The sequence below is a fragment of the Pseudomyrmex gracilis genome, unplaced genomic scaffold (genome assembly GCF_002006095.1).
Source record: "Pseudomyrmex gracilis isolate BER0280 unplaced genomic scaffold, ASM200609v1 scaffold_146, whole genome shotgun sequence".
NCBI classification, from domain to species: domain Eukaryota; kingdom Metazoa; phylum Arthropoda; class Insecta; order Hymenoptera; family Formicidae; genus Pseudomyrmex; species Pseudomyrmex gracilis.
This window is the reverse complement of record NW_018020730.1, coordinates 310,877-333,363: the sequence shown is the minus strand read 5'-3', so window position 1 is coordinate 333,363 and position 22,487 is coordinate 310,877. Positions and strand designations below refer to the sequence as shown.

Below are 22,487 nucleotides of genomic sequence, written 5' to 3'. Positions count from 1 at the left end.
TTCTCCCCGCCGCGTGTCTGACTCCGCACGACCTTTTCCACTTTCGACTATCTCCCTGAACTGTGCGCGCAGGGCATTCTTCCACAGTGATATGCGAGCCCGCCATATATCTCGGCGGTTTTCAGGTCGTTAGCGGTATGAGGGGGAGGCGGGAACGCGAAAGGTCTCTCCCAGAAACTTTCCAGGACACCGTTTTATTCGGGGAGAGAGACTTCATCGGGAGACGAAGAGACGACCCTGCTTCTCTCTCGCCTGCGGTTTGTGTCAACATAACGATAAGTTAAATTTTCACGGAAACTTTACGTTTGCTCGTTGTCTCGCTCACTCTCACGACGGGACTGTGATCATTCGCTCGTTCTCCTATAATCGCGCGATTTCCGACTGTTTGTAAACCAACGCTCCGAATGAGCTGTTTGAATCATAAGGACCGTTAAAGTTGAGGAGATTGTCGATACGCGAGAGAGAGAGAGAGAGAGAGCGGGTTTGCCACATTTGCATTCGTGAATGTAAATTCGTATTATTTTCGTATTCCGCAAACCTCTTTTACAAATCGAGTTCTGTCTTTTTTTTTCGTCCTCTTCTCGCACGCTCGTTCAATAATTACCACAGCATTGAAATCGCAAGTCACAGTCAGCTTGTAAAACGTTTGTGATTTAAAAAAAAAAAAAAAAAAAAAAAAAAAACCGCAAGATCGATTGGTCGCGTGCGCGTTTCTCGACCATCGTCTCGACGGCAGCTCCGAGTCGCCGCGCCGCCGTCGCGCTGTTTGTAAACAGAATCGATCGACGGCTTCCTGGTTTAATCGGATCAGCGGCTAATCCGCCCGTTGACGCTTGCTAAACGTTACTGCAATTTTTTAGCCTGCCGTTTAATGCCCTTCCCACAAATCGTCCATCAATCGTGCAACTACGTTTTTCTCTTTCTCTCTCTCTCTCGATTTTTTCTGCCGACCGCAATTTATTTACCTATCCGTTTACCTATCTGTTTACTCGAAAGTTGTTTCGTGGCCAACTAGAGTCGCGTAAATTCAAACGGAAGTTCGAACCCACCTTTTAAATATCGGAAATCTTTACTGAGTTTGAAAGCGATATATAGCTCGACTCTCTGACAAATGAGTAAAAATATTCTACATTTAAATCTGTTGAGAAAAATATGCATTGAAAAAAAAAACAAACAGAAGAAGAGATAGCTTTAAGAAACTTATTTCTCCTTTTGTTTTCTATTGAAAAATGTTGCAAAATTCTCTTGAAAATATTTCGGTCAATTTTGTAAATAGCTGTATGTCATTTCGCGCCAGGTAAGCTAAATTACCGCGAGATCTTTGGTGATCCACCTTTACAAGCACAAGAGATCATGAGGTTAAACTGGCCGACAGTTCTCTAAGAGATTCCATCGATCGTCGAAAGTTTCTTGCGAAATCGGCTGAAAATCAAGGAAGCTTTTAACCCTTCCGTCTGGCGGAATGGCATTGCGAAGTAGTTGTAACGGCCGTTGTGCTAATCTGTTGTGGTTTGTGCTAACAATAATCAGAGAATTTAGCTGATGCAAAGATTTCATACGTCACGAACATAGTTGTCTTATGTTAATTAATGTAACAGCTTTCGCAATATTTTATTAGGATAAATAAAAAATAGTTTAATATAAACAAATTTATTTTCATTTTAAGTATCAAATACATGATATCATATTTTCTTAGGTAATTTATTCATTTATAAACTCTTTTATAATTTTCAAATAATTTCTAGATAATTTATTCATTTCTAATATAGTATATTTATTCATTTCTAATATATAGTCGATGTACACGCGAAATGTTTTTAATTGCGATTTTAATTGTCTTCGGAAACGGATCGTTCTCACAAACATTCCTCGGGCAATATTATATTCGTAAACTTGGTCTATTGAGTTCGCATATATCGTCCGACGATTCCCAGTGCCAAGGGTCACCGGGATTTCACGGGCACAAAGCCGCCCCGGCTACCGACAGTGGAGAAGCATTTATTCCACGGAGAACGGTTTTCTGGCGCGACTATTATATGTGCGAATCCCTTCGCGCCGCCTCGAACACGGTTTGCGAATATTGCTCGTCGATCCTTCGCCACTAATTTGCCAAATTACTCACCTCTCCTTCTCCCTCTTCGAGAAAGGCACGCTCGTTAGCGATTCCGCGCAAATGGACGCGTTCGCGGCGTTCGCGTGTCACGAAAGACGACGCGGTTGAATTAGGGTCATAATTCGTCGAGATTAATTTTCGGCAATGCAAACACGACCACGAGCGGATTTTCGTCAGAGCGGGAGAGAAGGACACACACACACACACAGAGCGAGGATGCTTTGTGTTAAGTCTTCCGTCTGTTTGAGATTTAACGAGAAAACAGAAAATAACTCCATTTTATTTACAGCGCGAAGAGAAAATATCTTCTTATCGTGTGATATAATTATGCAGAATATATAATAGTCTCGGTCAAATTTCTTTAACAACATGTCTAATTTTGTTTTTATTTCTAAGTATTCTTCATCTCTTCGTGATAAATCGCAGATGATAGACGAGTTTATCACACTCGGACAGATTTTTTCTCTCTTACACGTCTATTTGTCTTAGTTTAAGTGTTTGATTTGTCTTATAACACACGCGATGTGAATCTTTTCGATTAAGAAACTGCCGATTCTACACAAAACTCTTGGAGTTGTCGGGAAAATATTTTTCTTTACAAGTTTTTGAGACAAATGTATCATATATGTACAATCTTGGTTTTATATATAGATAGCTAAAGATGACCAAGATTAAGCGATTGAAAACGTCCCGACACATTTTTTATTTATTATCGCCCACGTCCGTCCGATGATTCACAGCCTCTTTGCAGTCTGATTTGGATTTTTTTCTCGAGAGCTATATTTGGAATTTTGTTTGTTGATCATCTTATTTTAATTGCTCTAATTCTAAATAGCGAAGGAGCTGTTATATTCATTCTACATCGACGAATAACAAATCCTGAATGTCGACAAGGAGATAGCGGGGGAATAATCAAGGATATAAAGGATTGTTAGGAAGTGCGCGCCGCTAATGCGTTTTCTGACGTTTCCGCCGCGGAACTCCAGGGCGGGCTTTGCATGCGCTCAAGTAACTTTGTGTTAATAATCCGCCAGATTCGCGTAGCACGCCGTAATAACGGTCGCTCGTTTCTCATTTTCTTCCCGTCATTGAAGAAGATTCTCTCCTCCGAATTTTCACCGTCCAACCGACGGATCTTTCTTTACACCGCGTCGGCCGCCGCCGGTGAAGAGATCCTTGCCCCTCGCGAATTATATCACTGCGCACCTCGTTTATCTCGCCACCTAAGAACATTTCTTTCCACCCTCCCCTCCGGACTTAACTTTCGCAACATAAGGCGATGAAAAATAAACGAAGTAAGTTTTTTGAACTTGTCAACGAGAATATATGAAGCGCGGAGCCATCGTTCATTATTAATTTATAAACATTTATTTGTAATATGTTATTCCTCTATGTTTGAAAAAAAACTCAAATACTTAACACCAAAATTTCACATCGCTGTTTTGCTTCATTTCTTAATTATATATATATATAACTTTGTATTGCCAGTCCGATATGAAAGAGATGAAAGATATATATATATATATAATGATAAAAAGTAAAACTAAACAGTAATTGATATTAAAAAAATCAGCGTTTTTCTTTCGACTTGTACAATTCTGTTGAACGAATTTGTTTCGTAAGTTTCTCAGTCTTTTCATGGCTCCAATCTTTCCATAGAATTTAATTCATAAAACTCGCGCGCTATCTTTTCGACATTGAATACTGTGTTTTTTTGTGTCCATTTTAATCTGTTCTTAATCGCCTTTATACGACGATTTTGCGGGGCGAGGCGAGACGTCAAGCACGCGCAATCAAAGATGCCTTGCAGACAAACGCGCGAGAAGAAGAAAGAGGAAAGCGGCAACGCGCACGGGTGGCTGGAAGTGTCTGGCGAATTTGTATGACTTGTTGTCTACCTAGCCAGCAGTTTTGAGTAATCGCTCTCGTTCCCCTTCGTCTGCTCCGAACCATCCCTAATCCCGTGCTTGCTCGGTCGTCACCCTTGCGCGGATTCTCCAGCGCGCGCGACCTATCCCGGAGCATTCTTTACTCTCCCATCAACGCGGCGCCTGCCGCACAATCGTTGTCGTCGTTCCCGTCTTCGTACTCTTCCTAGAGTCGTCCCTAAAATCGAAGCGTACACGCAGGCACTCCCGGAATCTCGTTTGTACATTTATTTTACTCCCTTCAACGTTCCTTCACTCTCTTTTCTTTTTCTTTTTTTTCTCTTTGTTTCCTTCTCTCCCGCCCGTTTTTCGATTCGCTGTCGCAGTCGGAGTGGCACGAAGCGGTGGGAAATAAATGGCCCCTAATGGATTTCTTAGACGTGCGCGCGCGCGGGGGCGAATGCGGCGGAACTCAGGTGCAGCGAGGAATACCTCCTCCTTCTCTTCCCTCGGCTCTCGAAAGTACGGCGGAACTCTAAAGCGCAGGAATAAATAACGCTTTCTCTCTCTCTCTCTCTCTCTCTCTCTCTCTCTCTCTCTCTCTCTCTCTCTCTCTTTCTCTCTCTCTCTCTAGCGTTCGGCAGATCACAGCTGCGCGACCTTATCGGCGCCGATGAAAACTTTTCACCGTCGTTCTCACTCCTCTCCCTTCTTCCATAGCTCCCCGTGTGCGTTCGCGCGACGAACTTTTCGTCTTCGCCAATAATCTCGACGACATCGCGGTGACCTCGACCGCATACGCGGTCTCTCTCTCTCTCTCTCTCTTTCTCTCTATTTCTTTTTTTGCTATTCTCTCTTGGCCCGCGATCTCGCATCCGCGGTGATTTTTCAAGCTGTCTCACGCGTGCTCGGCGAATAGCCGGCCGACACAAAGCGTAATTTTATTTGCCAGATTTATCCCAAAATCTTTTCTCCGCGCTTTCTAGCCGTCGTTTCGACAAAAGAGCAGTAGGAATACGCGAGACATATGTTATATATTTTCTATTATGTATTTATTATATATTTTATTATATATTTATATTTATTATATATTTTAATATTATAATAACGGCTCGATTAAACAATTGTAAAACAAAAACCCAGAGATCACCAATAAAATTGATCGAAACGTCCGGAATGCACTGCGTTTTATGTTTACATTTAAACGTCCACCTTCAACCATAGGCTATCTGGTTTTTTGTTTTATATATTTTTTAGTTTATAAAATTAAATGTCAATCTTGTATATATGTGTATACGTGACGATTGTTTCGTATATATAAATATAACGCATTCTTTATCTACAACGCACTGATTACTAAACAAAAGTAACTGTAAATTACATAATTCGAGATTTTTGCAGATTTTTTGAAAAGTGGATTACGAGAGTTTCCAAGATGGAAAATATTAGAGAGAGAGAGAGAGAACGAGCGAGCGAGCACAACAGTATCTTTTAAGTAATCAGCATTGTTTGCTATCTCTGCAGCTTGCCGAGAAGATATATGTTCTTAGCGCAAAACTCTTTTTATATAACACTGTACCTATCTCGCAAGAGCTTTATTTTCATTAATTTATGAGAAGCGAGAAACGGCACATAATTTGACTGTCGTAATGGCGTGGAAATAAAAGGTCTGCGAAAGATATGATAAAACTGCGAATCGTAGAGATTTCCCTGGATAATCGCGCGCATCGAAGCTCGTCTTCTCTTTCACAGGCACGAAAGTTTTTCTTCTTCTTTGTCAATAATCTCTCGACAACGGATTTTGACCTGCACCTGAGAATCTCCTTATTTCTTTCTTCGTCATTAAAGCTTCTCTCGGTTAACGGTCAACTTTCTTTGCATCGATAAAGCACGCGTTTCATATTCGTTTCAAATTTGTTTGTAAATTTTATCTCCTTCTCCTTTCGACGCTCTGTCGTGCTGTTACTCACAACACGTTTCATTTACTCTCTTTGAATGCGGCGAATCGTTGCCGTTGAATAATCTCGGCGAAAATACTACAAACACGTTGCGTAAATACATAAACAGATTACAAACCGAATAGCTCGATGAGAGCTTAATGACTATCGTATCGTATTAAAGAAACATATATGTTGTGTATATATACACACACGTATGTGTGCTAATCTATGAAAATCATGCTTACAGAGACACAAGAATAAATGTGATTCGGAAAAGCGAAAGACAAAACTTCTTTTAATAAAAGAAATAATTGATTTCTCTGGCAAATAAATTTTCCTTATCAGAGATCTGGGATTATCGAATTAGGGAAATACTGGGAATAATTCAGTTTGTGCGAAAAATGAATTCTTGGAAAACTCAATTTCTTTAGTTTCAAGTTTCTGCGTTGCGACATAATCGCCCACGTCATACAGTCGTTTTACGCTTGATCGTTACTCACGGATGGAGCTGTGAGAGAGATAAGAAAGCCGTTTTAGAATATATATCGTCGAATATGCCGCAACTTGCTCTAATCCTTGGGCGCGAGCCGATACATTATTTATTAAACGTTCTTAGTCCGCTCTGTTCAAGAGGCGTCGGGATTTCCGTTATTCCGAAGCTTCATAATTGAGAGAACGAGCACTTTAGCAATGTTAATTTCGCGAGTTGCTAACAAAACAATTTAACACGGCTCATACATAAATCATCGCCAGTGGATAAAAGTTTGCCGCGCCCGGGGTTCGCCACGCCACGCGGAAACAGACGAGAACGCGCCAGACGAGCTTGAAAGGACCGGTTGCGTCCTTCGATGTACCTCGACCGTCATTCTCGCCCGAGAGAAGAGAAGAGTTGAAGCTTTTCCAGCCGCGCAAGCCGTTCCTTCGGTCCCTTGCTGACACTCTAAATCTCGTTTGGAAATCTCGCTTCTTCGATAATCCATTCCCAGCCGCGCGCTCCCCCCTCTTCTCCGTCGCCACTTCGCTCCGTTCTGAATCGCAACGCGTGAAGCTCCTCCGGCGCAAGGAATAATAAATGCATCTTAATGACGCAAAGTCGAGAACAATGGAAGATACGTCAATATAAGACGTAAATTTCCAGTAACGGCGGAAATTGTTGCTTGTGAGAAATAGAACGATATTTAAAATAATAAATTTCTTCAAGTGTTTTCTTTGCATCAAAGATAATCAGAGAAATGTCTAAACAATTTTATTAACGGATAGCAGCTTTGTTAACAATCAGCGTTGTGTCCAAGTTTGTTCGAGCTCTTCGAGAAAATGAATACGTATATTTACTCTTTTCTTTGATGGACTTTGCGAATATATTTAATTCTCTGTTATCGAATGAGGAAAATAAACAATAAAATCGCGTGTTTGTTCAGCTTTTGCTTAACACAGACGATACTTTGTGGAACGATTATATTCTTCCTCAATATTCTTGCTGTTCTCATTTAATTTGGAAGGAACGTTGAAAAGAAAAACAGCTGCATATTAAAAAGAAAGATAAACATCGACAAAGTCGATCAGTTTGCAAAACAAATGTGTGATATGTGTTAGTTCCAACCGCGTCTGCGTTTGTGAGTTAAAATTATTCACTCTTTGTTTAAATAAATTATATTACATTTGACTCATCTCTAATGGCAATGATGCGGAAGAGAGAAAAAAAACACGACCGACACGAGCAAGTACACATAGTTCTACTTCGAAAACGTTAACGTGCATTCGGAGGGTGAGTTTACTCTCCCCGGTATTCTTCGTGCTGCGAAAACTCGACCTTCGCCGGCGCCGTCACGAATGACGAAAGTTTCCGCCGCTACGTGACGAGCGCATCGCCTCGCCGTCCCGTCTTTCCCCGCCCGGGATCTCTCTCTTCCTGTCTCGCCCCGACGAACGACGTTAGAATAACGCGAAAAAAAGCGGGAAAAACTGTAAACTGAAGTAACTCGATGGAAGTCGTCCGATCGATCGAGCATTGTGTCTCTCACCGCATGATCGCCTCCCTCTCCTTTTTTCTTACCCCCAGGGGTACACTCGAAAGTTTCTTCGCCGAGGTTGCGCGAGGAGTATAGTTTCTGATACGATGCCGCCATTTCTATTCTCTTTTTTCTTCTCTCTCTCTCTCTCTCTCTTTCTCTTTCTCTTTCATGCCGTTTGTACCACCCCCTTTTCTACCTTCTTCACTCTGGCCAGGTTGCGCTAATGTTATTCGGCCTGTGTTCCCGACATAAAGTGTTACTCTCTCAGTTTCCTTGTTTCACCTCGCCTCGGTGGTTTATATAATTTTTTTATTAGCCGCGTGTGCTCTCCGTCGACGAAACACGCGGCGGAAAATTCACAAGAGAATATTCGACGACGTTGCGCTTTAATTTTCGTTACATATCTGCAACGAGAATATTTCCCCGACGAGAAAAAGTTCTGAAATATAATATTACTAGCTCGGACATTTTTTTTCGGAATGACGCGATATCGAATCGTGAAAAGATCCGCGTGTCAATCGAGAGGGACACACGGAGAAAATCAGCAAGATGGTAATGAAACGTGAAGCTAAAACTCATGTCGCGGCGAATTGAATATAATATAATATATACGTCGGACTTCCGTCGCCAGCGATTGTTTGTTGTCTACATGTTGTCGCATGTTACGTCGATAATATCAATACTCGCGTCTATTTCGCTTTCTTTTCTGAAATCCGCAAACAACTGTCGGAATAATGATTTTTTCTGTTGTGTATCGGCACGCATACACACGCATACAAACATCTTGAGAGACGCGAAAAGGAGATCCCCATGTGAAATGTCATTTGCAAATTTTATCCTCGCGACATGTCCCAAACATCTGGTTCCATTCTCTCGCCGTTATGTCTCCGCACTCGTGCCTTTGTTCGAGCTGTTCGGACGAGAGGTGCGGAAAACAGGCTCGGTTTTCATCGCGACACGATGATGAATGCCGCAATGTCCGCCTCGAGGCGAGAAACAGCAATGGTTTGTAGCCGCTCCGCGCACATGTCGTCGCATCTATATGTGGCGTATACTTCGAGATTGCCCGAAAGCTCGGGTTTACGAGATTTCGCGTCTACGTCTGCTCTTTCGGCGCTTTCGCGCGGGAAAGAGCGCTGAATTTATTCGCGCTCTATTTCGCGCGATTTTCTTCTCGTAAATCTGCGTCCCGCCCGCCGACAGCTCGCACCACACCGCAACACGCCCGCTGAAATCCTCGGCGTGACGGTAAAAATTTGCATGCGTTTCGTCTCGAAAGCGAGCGGCGGCGGCGGCAGCGCGGCGGCGGTATAAAAAAATTGCATATGAAAAATCCGTTACTCGCGCGTAGAGACCGTCAATTGTATAAACGCTCTTTTCCCGCTTATTCCGCTATATACGAGCACTTATCGCGTTACTTCTTCCGTCTGTCGAACGTAATGTCAGGGGAGCAAAGGAGCTATAATTCGAAAAATTTCCGCGCTAATACCGGCGCCTCTCTCTCGTCTTCTCCTCGCACGTAGCTCGTAAATCTTCCCATTATTCCCATCGACGGCGCGCTGAGGGATCCGTCGCATCGTTCAAGATTAAAATGAAAAATCGCGCGTCGTGTTCGCGCACGGATAACGGGTAATGGGATATTTATACGAGCCGACGTTACGTATAATATTTTTCCGTCGCGCGCGCGCGCGCGCTACAGGGATAAACCACACGTCGCTGTTTACCTGCGGATACCGCTTGTCGGTCCCGCTCTCTCGAAGCGACCTTCGTTATATACCATCGTGTCGTTCGTGACATCAGCACCCATCTACTATCCAACGGATGCATCCCCCGGGTTACAAAGTAACCGAGTCAGAGGCGAGAAGAGAGTCTGCGCGGGAGAGACCGAATGGAGCAACGTTGCCGTCGGTTAGCAATATACAACGTCGCAATATAATATACTTTCTCTGTGTTTTTCTATCTCATATCGAAAGAGTCCAAGTAACACGCACGAAGATTGTCTCAATAACGGCCAGGAAACAAACGGCGCGGCCTGGGGCGAGATCTTCTTCTTCGTTTCGGGACGATATCACGGAAATTGTTCGACGACTCGCGAAGCGAATTCTCGAGTTCTCTCCGCGAATATCTAACACAGCGTCGTCCAAATCCGCGTGAATCTATTAATTTTACTTTCTGCAGTTTCCCCTCTTCTCCCGCTTCTAAAACTGCTCTCTCAATTGCTCTCCTCGCTCGTTTCTTAGCGGTACTGTGATAAATCCTCGAAACGATGGGCGACAGAGAAGAATGAGAGAGGGAGAAACCTCGACCTCTCTTCTTCTCTCCTCTCTCTCTCTCTCTCTCTCATCCGGGAGAGCGCGCTTCAATTTTGGCGGAGTCGCCCGATGCCACGACGAATGCCAACGATTCTTTAAAGCGATGTGCCCGGGAGAGATGCGGGATTTACGATAACGCGCGGGAATCGGAGAGATCTTAATGCTCGTGAACAGACAAGACGGTGAAAACACCGTCGTTCTTTATCGCGCTTGCGCGCGCGACAGGAAAATAGTGATCATTTTCCGCGATGTTTCAATCCTCTCTTGCTACGAACGATGTTTGCGTATGACGGAACTATTTGTCGTATTGCGAGTTTTCCTCACAGCGAGAATCAGAAAGATGCAATTTTCTCACTAGAACTTATCGTATTATCAATCAACTGTTTGCATTTACTGCTTTTTCGATTTCTCGAAGAACCGTATGATTGTTTTTTTTGTCTGGTCGTAATTTTCGTACACACAAATATAACGTGCTCCGTTTGTGAGATGACACGTTTCCGGAGTGTTTAATAAATGATTCGTTTAGTCATTAATTCAATATGAAATCGTCATCAGATCATTTACATTCAAAAGTATGTATAATTGATATTTATCCTATTATACGTGACACACGTATAAGATTATAATGTAACAAATATAGACAGAAATTATACATTTTTCTCTCGAAGATAAAGATCTTATACGTATATAAGATCTTAAATGTATAATTTCTGTTTATATTTGTTACATTTTATAATGATATTTTCTGTCTATATTTTGTATTATATTATACGATAACACACGCAAGATTAATCGCATATATTTTTTTGAAGGAAACTATGAATTTTTAACACGTTTTCCGCAAAATATCTTTCGATAAACAAAAACATCATACAGCTAACACAACTTCATTCACGTGACCCGGTGTATCCAGTTCGCGCCCCAGAAAAACAAGCCGGTGCACGCTCCGCAATCCCTCGAAATGCGTTTCCTTTTATTCAATATATAGATGGGATGTGTACACATACACATATATCGAACCGACACCCGTCCACCAACACCCGTCGGATAGCTTCGAAATTGAAGCGCGCGGGATGGAACAGCGATTTACAGCAAAGCAGCTCTGCGCCGCGTTTCAACAGTCTCCCAGAGCGCGAAAACCAAAGTTTGATTCTAAACAAGATGTAACACACACGCGAGAGAGAGAGAGAGAGAGAGAAAGCAAGCGAAGAGTAGCGCGTGCCGTACCTGGTATATCGGCAGAAATATCCGAAATGGTAATGACATTTAAATGCCATTCATAAACGTCAGCTCGCAGCTACCGTTGCCGCCGCGAGCGGCGGGAATTTTCATTTCGACTGGCAAAACGAGACGCAGCTGCGGCCGAGTGGATTTCGTTAGCATCGCTAAAACGGAACCGCTCACGAGAACGATGTACTCGGGCTGTCCTGTGAATGATAAATCGGAATCGTCCAAGCGAGCGAGGTTCTTCGAAGGACAGCGACAATTACGCGTGATTAACAACGCGAAATGATGATCGCTGCGACATTTTGATAATGCGACGAGATATCCGCAGACGTGTGTGTTGATACTGGAATATTATTCATCGTTTTAATCAAAAGAAAATGATTAATCTGCTAAAGATTTACGCACTCAATTTATTGCAGACGTATAACATTTATAAAAAATATTAATGTAGATAATTTAATAATATCTATTTTTACATGTAAATTTTGAACATTTGTGTCTGACGCGATTTTTTTATATCATCAAAATGTTGCAAAAACTCCGTCAAACTTCACGGGGTTTTATTTAACATTTTATCTACATTAAGAAATTAAAAATTAGTTTTGATAAATGTTTTTATTTTTTAGAACTTTTTTCACTAAATAGTTCATAAGATCATTTTCAAGAATCGCTCGAACACCAATGTCCGAAGTTTACAGAATTATGATTAAGATGTGCATAGTGCTTTAATCTTTTTTGTTGATTGCTGATTTCCTTCCGACTAAGGCGATCCCAAAATGGGTCTGTTTTATCGATAAAACTGAATGTTTTTTGCACACTAATCTTTTTTGACTGTATGGATTGACAAATTCTTTTCTACAATTAAAGTAAATACAATAAGAGATCCGGGAAGTCCAAATTTACATTAAAAAAGTTTTAAAATGTTTTAAAAATTTCAATTTTTTTGAAAAAAAGATTAATGTGCACAAAAAAAATTCAGTTTTATTGATAAAACAGACTCACTTAAGGTCCCTTTAAAGCGGATAGATAATATCCTAATAACATTCACACTGGAATACATGTAATTTTATACAAATTTGTAATATACAATGATTAAATTCATGTTAATTATCGCGCGTAACAGAAGAAAGAGAAACGGCATGTAATAATTGGAAGCACTGTCCGAAATGCGTCTCTTTCGAGAGCATGGCGGAAATGTAATGTATCTAACTGCGGATGTATCATCTTGAAGGGGAAAGGCATCTGAATGCGTAACGACACGGAACATTTGAATGCTTAACTGACACGTTCGAGAGTCGTGACGTGAAAAAGCGAATGACGTAAACGTCTAGCCCGACGGACGAATGGCAACTAGCACGAATGCTCATTACGATTTTATCCCGCTGAGTGCAGGCCGCGATTTCCGGCGACCCTCCTACGTTGATCCTACGTACGTGTCGCGCGCGTCGCCAAATAATTTAATTTTCTCTCTCTCTCTTTTCCTCCCTTCACGTATCTCATATTTACTTTTCTTCTTGATTTTATTCAACGTTTTACATATCTCAATCCCGACTCGTACGTATTTTTGTAAGAGTCACGGTTATTCTTTCTAAGCGCTCTGTCGTTGTTTTTCTCAAATTTCTGACTCTTTTTCCCCATTCTTAAACATTGTCCACATATTAGAGATTAAAATTGTCGGACTTTTTCGCGCGATACGCTTTTGAGCTGTTCTTGCGGCACCGCTCGACCTTCCGACCGAATTTCCTGATTTCTGCGGTCGGTCGATAGCTGCATAAAAACCTATTTGCTCGTCACTGCGCAAAATAACATTACGAGTGACGGCTTGTTTTTTGCTACATATATTTTTCGCGCTAATTGCAAATCACGATATTATTTTATTATTAGCTTGCAACAATTTGAAGAGAATGAACCTCATTTTTACTACGTATTAATCCAGAGTTTAAAATTTTATCTTCCACTTTATTTGCTTAAAATCAAAATATATAATTGAAGAGCTCGTTCAGTTTTTTGTAATAACGCATTAATTCTTTTCTCCGCTAGAGTTTTTTTTTCTAGATGATCGATAAACCTAATTAGCGTCTGTGTCCAGAAAATCGCTCGGAAGAATAAAAAAAAGAAATGCGGATTTAACGAAAACTTTGTTTCACATTGACTCTTTTCATGTCATTGGACAAGGAATATAATTATCAAAGTAATATTAGATCATTATTATTATAAAATATTAAGCGGGCAATACTCTATGCGTCATGTGTTCGTTAACGAAAACAGACTTTAACTATTAAATGGCTTTGTCAGATTTCCATGGTCTCGGGTATATAATGAAAATTCACATTACGGAGGACGTACGTAAATCTGTAAATTTACAGTGTGCTTACGTGTGGGTACGTCTAAATGTATCCTCGGTTCCCTCATATGCTCGCGATTTCGCTTTTAATGACGTAATTCCGCGCTCACTGTTATGCACGGAGATGATGTTAAAAAGTATCCTCATATAACCACGGAAAAGTTGGAACGTGGCTTTGCCTGCATTATATGTGCATTATGGAGGATACTCTCAGGACGTTAATTTTGATCCGTCGTGGTGCTAATATTACCAACAGCGACCAGCGAATGTAGTGTACAAAAATATTTACTTGCTCCGTTTTTACACACGAAAATGCATATTAAAATGCCAATGATCTCTCTGATTCACAATGTAAATTCGCAATAAATGAGAAAACAATAGTTTTAATTGTGTAAACTTATTCAAAACTTGATTTTGTAAAGTTGAAAACAGTTTTATTCTATTATAATACAAAAAGCTTATATGAAAATATATATAGAGGGAGGGAGACATTTAGAGGATCTCGAATATTGAAGAATTGCGAAAGACGATAATGTTCCGTCGCGCAATTCTCGTTCGGCAACTCAACTTCGGATTAACCGAAGGACCTCATTACGCGGAACATGGGCGCAAATTTCCGGAACACGGAGTATATATGCTCGTGTAAACTTTTCAGTCGGAAAATCTCGCGCGCGACTTAATCCCCCGAGTAGCAAAACGGTACGTACCGAATGCGCGAGCGATCGACTTAGAACGTTAAACCGGGATTAATTCTTTTGCATGAACGTGACTACCTGGATACTACGCCCTGTCTGGTATTCTCTCTTTCTTCTTTCTTGCTTTTTTTCCCCTCCCCCTCCCCCTCCCGGACAGAAACTAATCCTCATTGCGTATGCTGTTTTCCCGGTTCGGCAGCGGAAAATCTCCCACGCATGCGATATTCTTTCCGCCGCCTACGAAAACACGCCGCGCTCCGCCGCTTACCGAGCCACTTCCTAACGACCTTTGAATACACCTTGCGCTCTTTCTGCATTTCAGCATTTTCTTGCATCCTTTCTTCTTCTCCCTACTCCCTCCCTCTCTCTCTCTCTCTCTCTCTCTCTCTCGACTTTTCTCGCGAAGAGAAACTTCCGCCGATCCCACCTAGCTTTGCCGTGTAAAAACCTTTGAGATGCAGATCGAAGTTTAACCCGCTCGGAATGCAAAATACACTCCAGCCAGCAACGCAAACCTGATTTCGGTGTATCGAGAAACTAAAATTTCATACGGATTCAATATACATGCGTACTTTCTTTCCCGCGAGATAGCGAAAACTGCGAATACAGAGAGGGAGGGGAAGGTACCAATGCGCGACATCGCCGGAGGTGTGTTGTTTCATTAAAAATAGCGGGAAGTTTTCTCGCGCAATCGTCTTTGTCCCGTACAATTACGACGTCGAGTGAAGGGTCGACAACGAGATTCTCGAAGTAACAGAGCACGGGGGGAGGGGGGGGGGAGAACTTAGCATTGTCGACGATGTATCCGCCGAATCGACTTAATTAGGACCTTATCCGGCTGCGCCAAACGACTCCTTAACAATAATACAAAATGGTATCAAAAGTTTTTAACGGATCGTAAGGGAGAATGCTTTCCCATCTCGTCGAGTTTTCGCCGTGGAGAGTGTTATCAGAGTGCGTTTAATAATTAACCAGGAAATTTCTAGAAAGGAGTACGAGAAGAAAGAGAGAGAGAAGGAGAAGGGGAAGGGGAAGAATAGAACTCCGAGCGCTGCAGCGAAGGGGTTAAAAGTGCGGGCGGTATAATATCTCGATTAACGGCTTCGTCACGGCGGAATAGCGAAAGTCTTTTGTCAGTGCGACTCCCAATTTGCTGCATTCATCAACGGGTTGCCCTCTCGCTTACGAGAAACTTGAATAAGCGTCGGAAAGAGCTGGAATAACGAAAGAGCGGAGAACGTTGAGACGTTATACTCGCGGGTGGATATAACAAAGATTCCGCGAGTATTACACCGCTTCTCTTTGACGGCATATCATTTACACTGACGGATAAATTGTTGATGAATTTTTTCTTCTTTACCTAGCAATGAAATGGAATAGCGAGACAATATTTTGTACAACTGTTGTGTTTGTACAATTAGCGCGTATACATACATATACACATATATAAAGGAATCCTGACAAAAGCACATGGCCGTAAAAAATCTTATTTCAAGGATAAAAGCGCATGGTCGTAAAAAAAAACTTATTTCAAAGATGGTGTATAAATATTTCATATTTGAGTGCAATTTGTAAACTTGTGTTTGTGCTGTGTTTGATGTTTTCTGATGGAAACCGGTAACATAATACTTTACATTACGAGCGCGTTCTGATCGTTTCATATAATTTTTAATATAATTTTAATTAAATTATTTTCGTTTTGTACACCGATCCAAACGAAGGGATCGAAACGTCTGTAGTTTTTTTTTTGTTTTTTTCTTTTGTATTCAATAAATCACTGCCAGTGTCTTTGTTCGCATATCTTGTTTTATCATCTCACCAACTTATTCAATTATTAGTATAAATGTTTATATATAATATATATATATTGTCTACTATATTATTTGATGTAAAATAAAATGTACACATACGGCAGATTCATTTTCTTTTTTCTATTCTCGTAGTGCAACATAAGTGGGGAACAAAGCGCATTAGACTGATATAAAAACCACTGGCATTACTTCATTCATGTCAAATATTCAATTTGCACATTATTACGGAAGAAGAGTAAAAAGAAAACAAAATGAAAACGTCTGAGTTGAAAAATGACATTGGGTTGCAATCGCGGTCTCCGTCGGGGGAAATCTATCATGCTCCGTGGAACTTACTTTAGTTTTTAATGGAACACGTGCTACTATCCAACTGCGTGAATTATGCGAGCTTCTTGAACATCAGTGAGAAGAGAAATAAAACGATCGTGCTTTTCTATAAAAGCGGTCTCGGAGCAAAAGAGAGAGAGAGAGGGAGGGAGGGAGGATACGTCTAGGAATGTGAAATGCCGGTCTGAGATTTCTAAATCGAAACGATACGGCGGCGAGAAACGGCGAAAAAAGAAGAGCTAACCACGAGAGATACGGGAGAATTAAGTAGACGTTGTTTTGCCGTTTAGGACTGTCGAGGGAATTTAATGGATCCCTTCACTTGGATGCAACATGTGTGTCTGAGAATCGTATGTATTATGCAGCCGACTCGAACTGATCGAAAACACAAACGGACACAAACACTCGTTCGCATTCGGTGCTTCTGTACTCGTAAAAGATTCGAGCTCGAACTTTCACACGACGTTTCGATGTTTTCTCTCATCCGCGCGATAACGCGTTCAGTTATCTTAATGGATGTTATCGACGTGTTCGTGACTGCTCCTCGCGCGGACACGTAATATATTACAGTATATAGTACCGACGCGCGACAAATCCGCTCTTTTGACGCGACAAAGCGACTGGCAAATATTTGAGAGCGGCGGGCAATTATGTGAAAAGGTATTGTAGTGCGTTAACAAGCGCTCCGCGTGGTGCTCCGAAGATTTAAGGTATGTACCTTTCGTGGTACCTTCCTTCGTTTCCCGGCAGACGTTTTCCGCGAGTCGATGGAGCGAACCGGCGCTATCTGCTCTTCTGCGACAGCGGTTCTCAAATTTTCTTACCAGTTAAAAACTCCGTTCAAAAAATTGTTATATTTGTTACATGTCTATTTCGTCATCGTTAAATCCTGTTTTTATTCAAACTTGAGTCTTTATCTGGAAACAAAACCACGAAAAGAGATTATAAAATTGTTTTCTCGGAACGAGAGAGTGTTGCGCTTTTGCAACCATCTCACATGTTTTTTTACGAATCTCTACGTGTTGAGAAATATATGTATTGTTGTTTCTCGTCAAACAGACTTCAAAAGAGACAGTAAATACGAGCTTGCGCGAAAATGTCAAGTCGACGGCTTCCCACGGCTTTAGCACCGCTGCTACGAAAGTTGCGTCGTTACCCGTAATCCGCGAACATAAGTACATACGTGCATACGCGCGAGCAAAAGATAAGAAATTCAATGTAAATAAGCGCGAGAGTAGAGGACTCGGAAAAAGGGGGATAGCGCGAGCGTGATGTGAGCGAAAATTCTCTCAAAGTCAAGTTATGTAACACGCGCGGCTGCGTGGAAATAGCTGAGAAGTACTTACGTTACGCGAAGAAAGAAGCAGCATGACGGTTAGCCCGGCGCGGTGTGATGGATAAACCTTTCTCCCTTCGGTTTTCGCAGGTTTTTTTGCAGATTTTCCCTCCAACGCTCTGTTTCATGTCGGTCGATACCAATTTACGGATATGGAAGAGAGATGTGACAAAGAGATCTAATCGCGTCCGTCTGTCGTTTTAAACATCGACGCGCGCTGTTTTTAATTTTTTTATAATAATAACAAACTTGATTGAAACACTTGATTATTATTTTGACCACTGCACTGTTTTATCGATAGTTTTCGAATCGAAATCGAATTATAACAAATAGATAAATTACAAAGTTCGTATTCGAGAATTAATCGTCATCGCAGATATAAAATTTCAAACGAGATAGTCGCATTCTAATAGAGATTGAGAATCCTAGCGACGGCATGTTCCCGCGCGCGAAAGACTTCTAATTCTATCGTTTCAACCTAAACGCGCGTAATAAATCCGTCGATGCTTTCCCTCGACAGATTTATCTGCGCCGTTCTCGCGACCGCAACACGCAGGGTAAACAAGATCGATTGAGCGTAGTCTGTAAAGTTTTCCGGATGATTTAATATCCTGGTTAGTGCGTCGAGAAAGTAATTTCAGCGAACGATGACATTAAACAAACGGCGAGAAGAGAAAATGCACGAATGTTGCAAACTAACGCGAATTGCAAGAATTTTCGAAACGTCAAACGCGCGAAGGATTGCATAATCCTCTAAATTGCAAATCTTTATATAATGTGCTGTGCGCAATACAAAATTCGAAGAACGAATGCAACAATAATTATTAAACAGCCATCGCGCGGTGCAAATGTCTCGCGAGATATCTCGATCGAGTTATATACGCACACCGTTAGGAGAGATAGATTTAACGAGGTTAATCGGCGCGATGCTTCCTCGAACGACTGATTTAATGTAGTTTCCAGTTTCCTTTGCTCCTCTCTCGCGTAACCATTTCGTAACTTTCGCCGAATCCAATAGTCTGTCCCTTCTCTCCTTTCGTTAGAACAATTATCATGGATTTCCGCGCTATTTGCTCGAACGTTCCGCGATCGGAGTAATGATCTCGAAACATCGCAATTCTATCGTTCTCCGTAATTGTTGAATATATTCTTTGCCTTGAAAATCTCTAAATGTTTTTTTGTTGAACTTAAAAAAAAACAAAAAAACAGTTCACTCTCGCAAAAATTTATATAACAACACGCAGAAACAGAAATATTATGTAATTATAAATATATCCGTAAATTATCACTTAATTATCAAAAGTTTTTTTCTCTTTTATTTTTTGTAAATTCTATTTTAAAAATTATATCTACAATTTAACGACAGAAGATTTACTCGCATATTTATTGTTCCGTTTTTTCGATTTCTGTCGACTGATTGGGTCAACCGAGCAGTATCATCGACGTGTTTACGCGTTGTCCGTTATGCTCGGCAATTTTTCAAAGGATCCAGAACATTTTCGAGACAAACGACTTGGTGCGCTGCCAAAGGCAAGTCAAAACTTCGCGTTCTCTCCCTCCCTCTCTCTCTTTCTTTCGTTGTTGCGCTCTAACCGCTCAACTGCCATCATGCATGCGAACGTGATTACCTCGCGCGGGTATCGAACTGACGAGCCGAGAAATTAATTGATAGCGGCAGCTATGTGCCTTCGATTAAATACGCCGCGACTCCGGGCCTATATGTAACGTCGATTCGCTCAAATCATAAGCGTGTCGGAATGTCGCCGCCTCATAATCTTGTACGTGTAGGGATTCTGTAAGGGTGTTACATAACGCACCGATGTCAACCGACGTATCACTGGCGACAAAAATCATGCGCGACTGAGTTCTGAGCGCATTAGAGTGTCTGTAAAGTTGGCACGACGGTTTACTCGGGTTTTAAAAAATAATGATACAATAATGACGAGTTCCAGTAGTACTTTTCATAATTCTCAACAACTCTTGAAATGAAAAATGTAAAAACAAAAGTTTTGCATTTTTAATATCAAAAACTCGAAAATAAACACGCACCAAAAAAATAAAAACGAAATTCTATATAACATAAGTTTACGAATTTTTTTCTACGCAATATTTCCACGTACTGCTGTACAAAAAAAAACAAGTTACGTTTCTTTGAAAACTTACCGTAATAAAACAATTAATATTTCGACATAAACGTGTTAATAATAATCGCGTTTGCTCGTCAGTCTTCTCTGCGCATCGTTGTTTATCACCCGAATTACATCTCGATCTCTCTTCTTTAATCGCAAATGCATAAAGCAGCCATGTTGTATTACAGGTGAATTTCTGCCACGTGCGCGCCACTAATTGGTTGGAGACAAATTCGTTTTATTCTTTGTTCTATGATTATATCTAATCATAGTTAATGAATTATTCTCGCGAGCGTGGATTAAAGTAATTTCATTTGTTGACGGATACACAAAGCGAAGCGGCATACAGAGACGAGTAATCTGTCAGAATGTCGCTGTGACGACTCGTGTGCTATACACTTTTGTTCTCGTGAGAATTCTTTCGCTCATGATTACCTCACTCGTGCTCGGCGCATTAATTGATCCCACCTTGCGCTGGCAATTAATTTGGCTCGTGTCAGGTGGGCGAGCGGCAATGTCCACGCGCGTGCGTCACAACGTGGGGATGCAACGTTGTTGTCGGCGTTCTTGTTGATTGCAGCCTGTCGTCGACTATATCCGCCCCCGAGGTTTTCGTACGACTGCACATCGGAATGCCGGTCATTGACCGAATGGGTAAGCTTACGGTTTTCTACATATTCGATAGTCACGAGAACGCACGCGAATTTTGTCTGGCCGCTCGATTGGGGTTTTGTTAGAAATGGGATCAAGTTGATACACATATTTCTCAGTTCTCTCTCTTTCTCTCTCTCTCTCTCTCTCTCTCTCTCTCTCTCTCTCTCTTTCTCTCTATATCGATTCAATTCTACGTGTCTCATTTAATCGAAACGATTTGAAAGAGAGAGCTGAAAAACTTGTCCATCTTTTTCAAGTAAACTAAAATTTAATTAAAGTAGATTAAACAGCAGAAGTAAAATAACTAAAAGTAAATATTACCTTAAAGAAATTAACATAGAGAAATCAATATCTCACTCTACATTTTATCATTTAATTTTAAGAAGTAGTAGCGTGTGTATCTTGTGTCTCTCTGAAAAAAAGGAAGGCAAGTAATTAAAATATAATCACTTGAAAATAACTTGTTTATGTATTGCAGAAGATAAGATTACTTTTTTTTGTCTGTATTTGAAAGGAGCAAATTAATCAAAGAAATTCGTTATCCGAGATAAATCAATGCAGTGAAGGATTGAAGTTCACTTTTTATCGTCGCATATCTGCAATCGTACACTATCTTGCGCCTAATATAGAAAGTCGGTACATAGTGAAGTATTTTCTTCACTTTCTGATCACGCGCAAAAGACTTGGCGAGAGAATAACATCTTTTTTCCACAACAAGAAATTGTTCTAGTTTCGCGGTAATGGTTAGCAAAAATTGTTCGCGAAGAATCTTTCGTAAATTCGTTTCGCGGTACAACAACATAGCGATATCAAATGTTACGTACAAAAATATTAAGGTGTGTGTTCTGCTCGTGCGTGTTTAATTTCGAGTTGTCGAGGCTTTGATCACAATGAAACGTGAGACACGGAAGAGACGCGCCATTAGCGAGCAAGAAACAGACGAATCGTCGTCCGAAAAAAGCGACATTAACGCAGTCCTCGAGAGAAAGAGCGATGGAGAGAGAGAGAGAGAGAGAAAGAAAAAGACAGATAAATCGACGGGAAAGGGCGTATTATTTAATATACGTATATGTGCGCGCGGATGGTGGCTTATCACGAACTGAGATGCTCTTTGAGGGCTTTTTGTCGGGGCTCGGAGTTCTCGTATGGCACGTCTCTCCCTTGTCCGCTCTTGCCAACTTCGCCGTCTGGTTCTTCTTTCTCTTCTCCCCTCGCACACGTCAGTTTATAAAATGCGAGTACGTGGAAACATTGAGGGAGCATGGAAACACGCAAGTCGCGGTCGACTATACGTAATCGGACAAAGTTGCCGGCTCTTTCGCTCCTCCTTTCTTCTCTGTCACCATCGCGTCTTGCTTGATACGAACGCGCTCGTAAAATAGACAGTGAGAATTCGAAACGATAAAAAACCAAATTTGGATTAAGTGTCTTTTCGGATTAACGATGCGTACGTGCGACTACTACTGTGCAAAGCCGGACTCGAAAATTCTGAAAAACTCTCTCTTCGACAATTTCCGTGGGTGCCACGAAATTCCAAGATTCGATAAGACGACGAAAATGTCGGTGGCGTATATATATACATATATATATATACAGGGTGTCCCAGAATTGGTTTAACATCTCTCGTAGGCAGGTAGAAGGAATAAAACTGAGTCGAAAAGTCCTATACCATTTTGCTAGATTTGCAATAGTTACTGAGATTTTAATTAACAAAGATCC

At 41.2% G+C, this 22,487-nt stretch overlaps 1 protein-coding gene across 2 annotated transcripts in view; it reads left to right on the top strand.

Moving 5' to 3' along the window:
• LOC109857139 (growth factor receptor-bound protein 14-like) overlaps positions 1 to 22,487 on the top strand; it is a 305,311-nt gene that overhangs the window by 709 nt on the left and 282,115 nt on the right. The window lies entirely within an intron of this gene.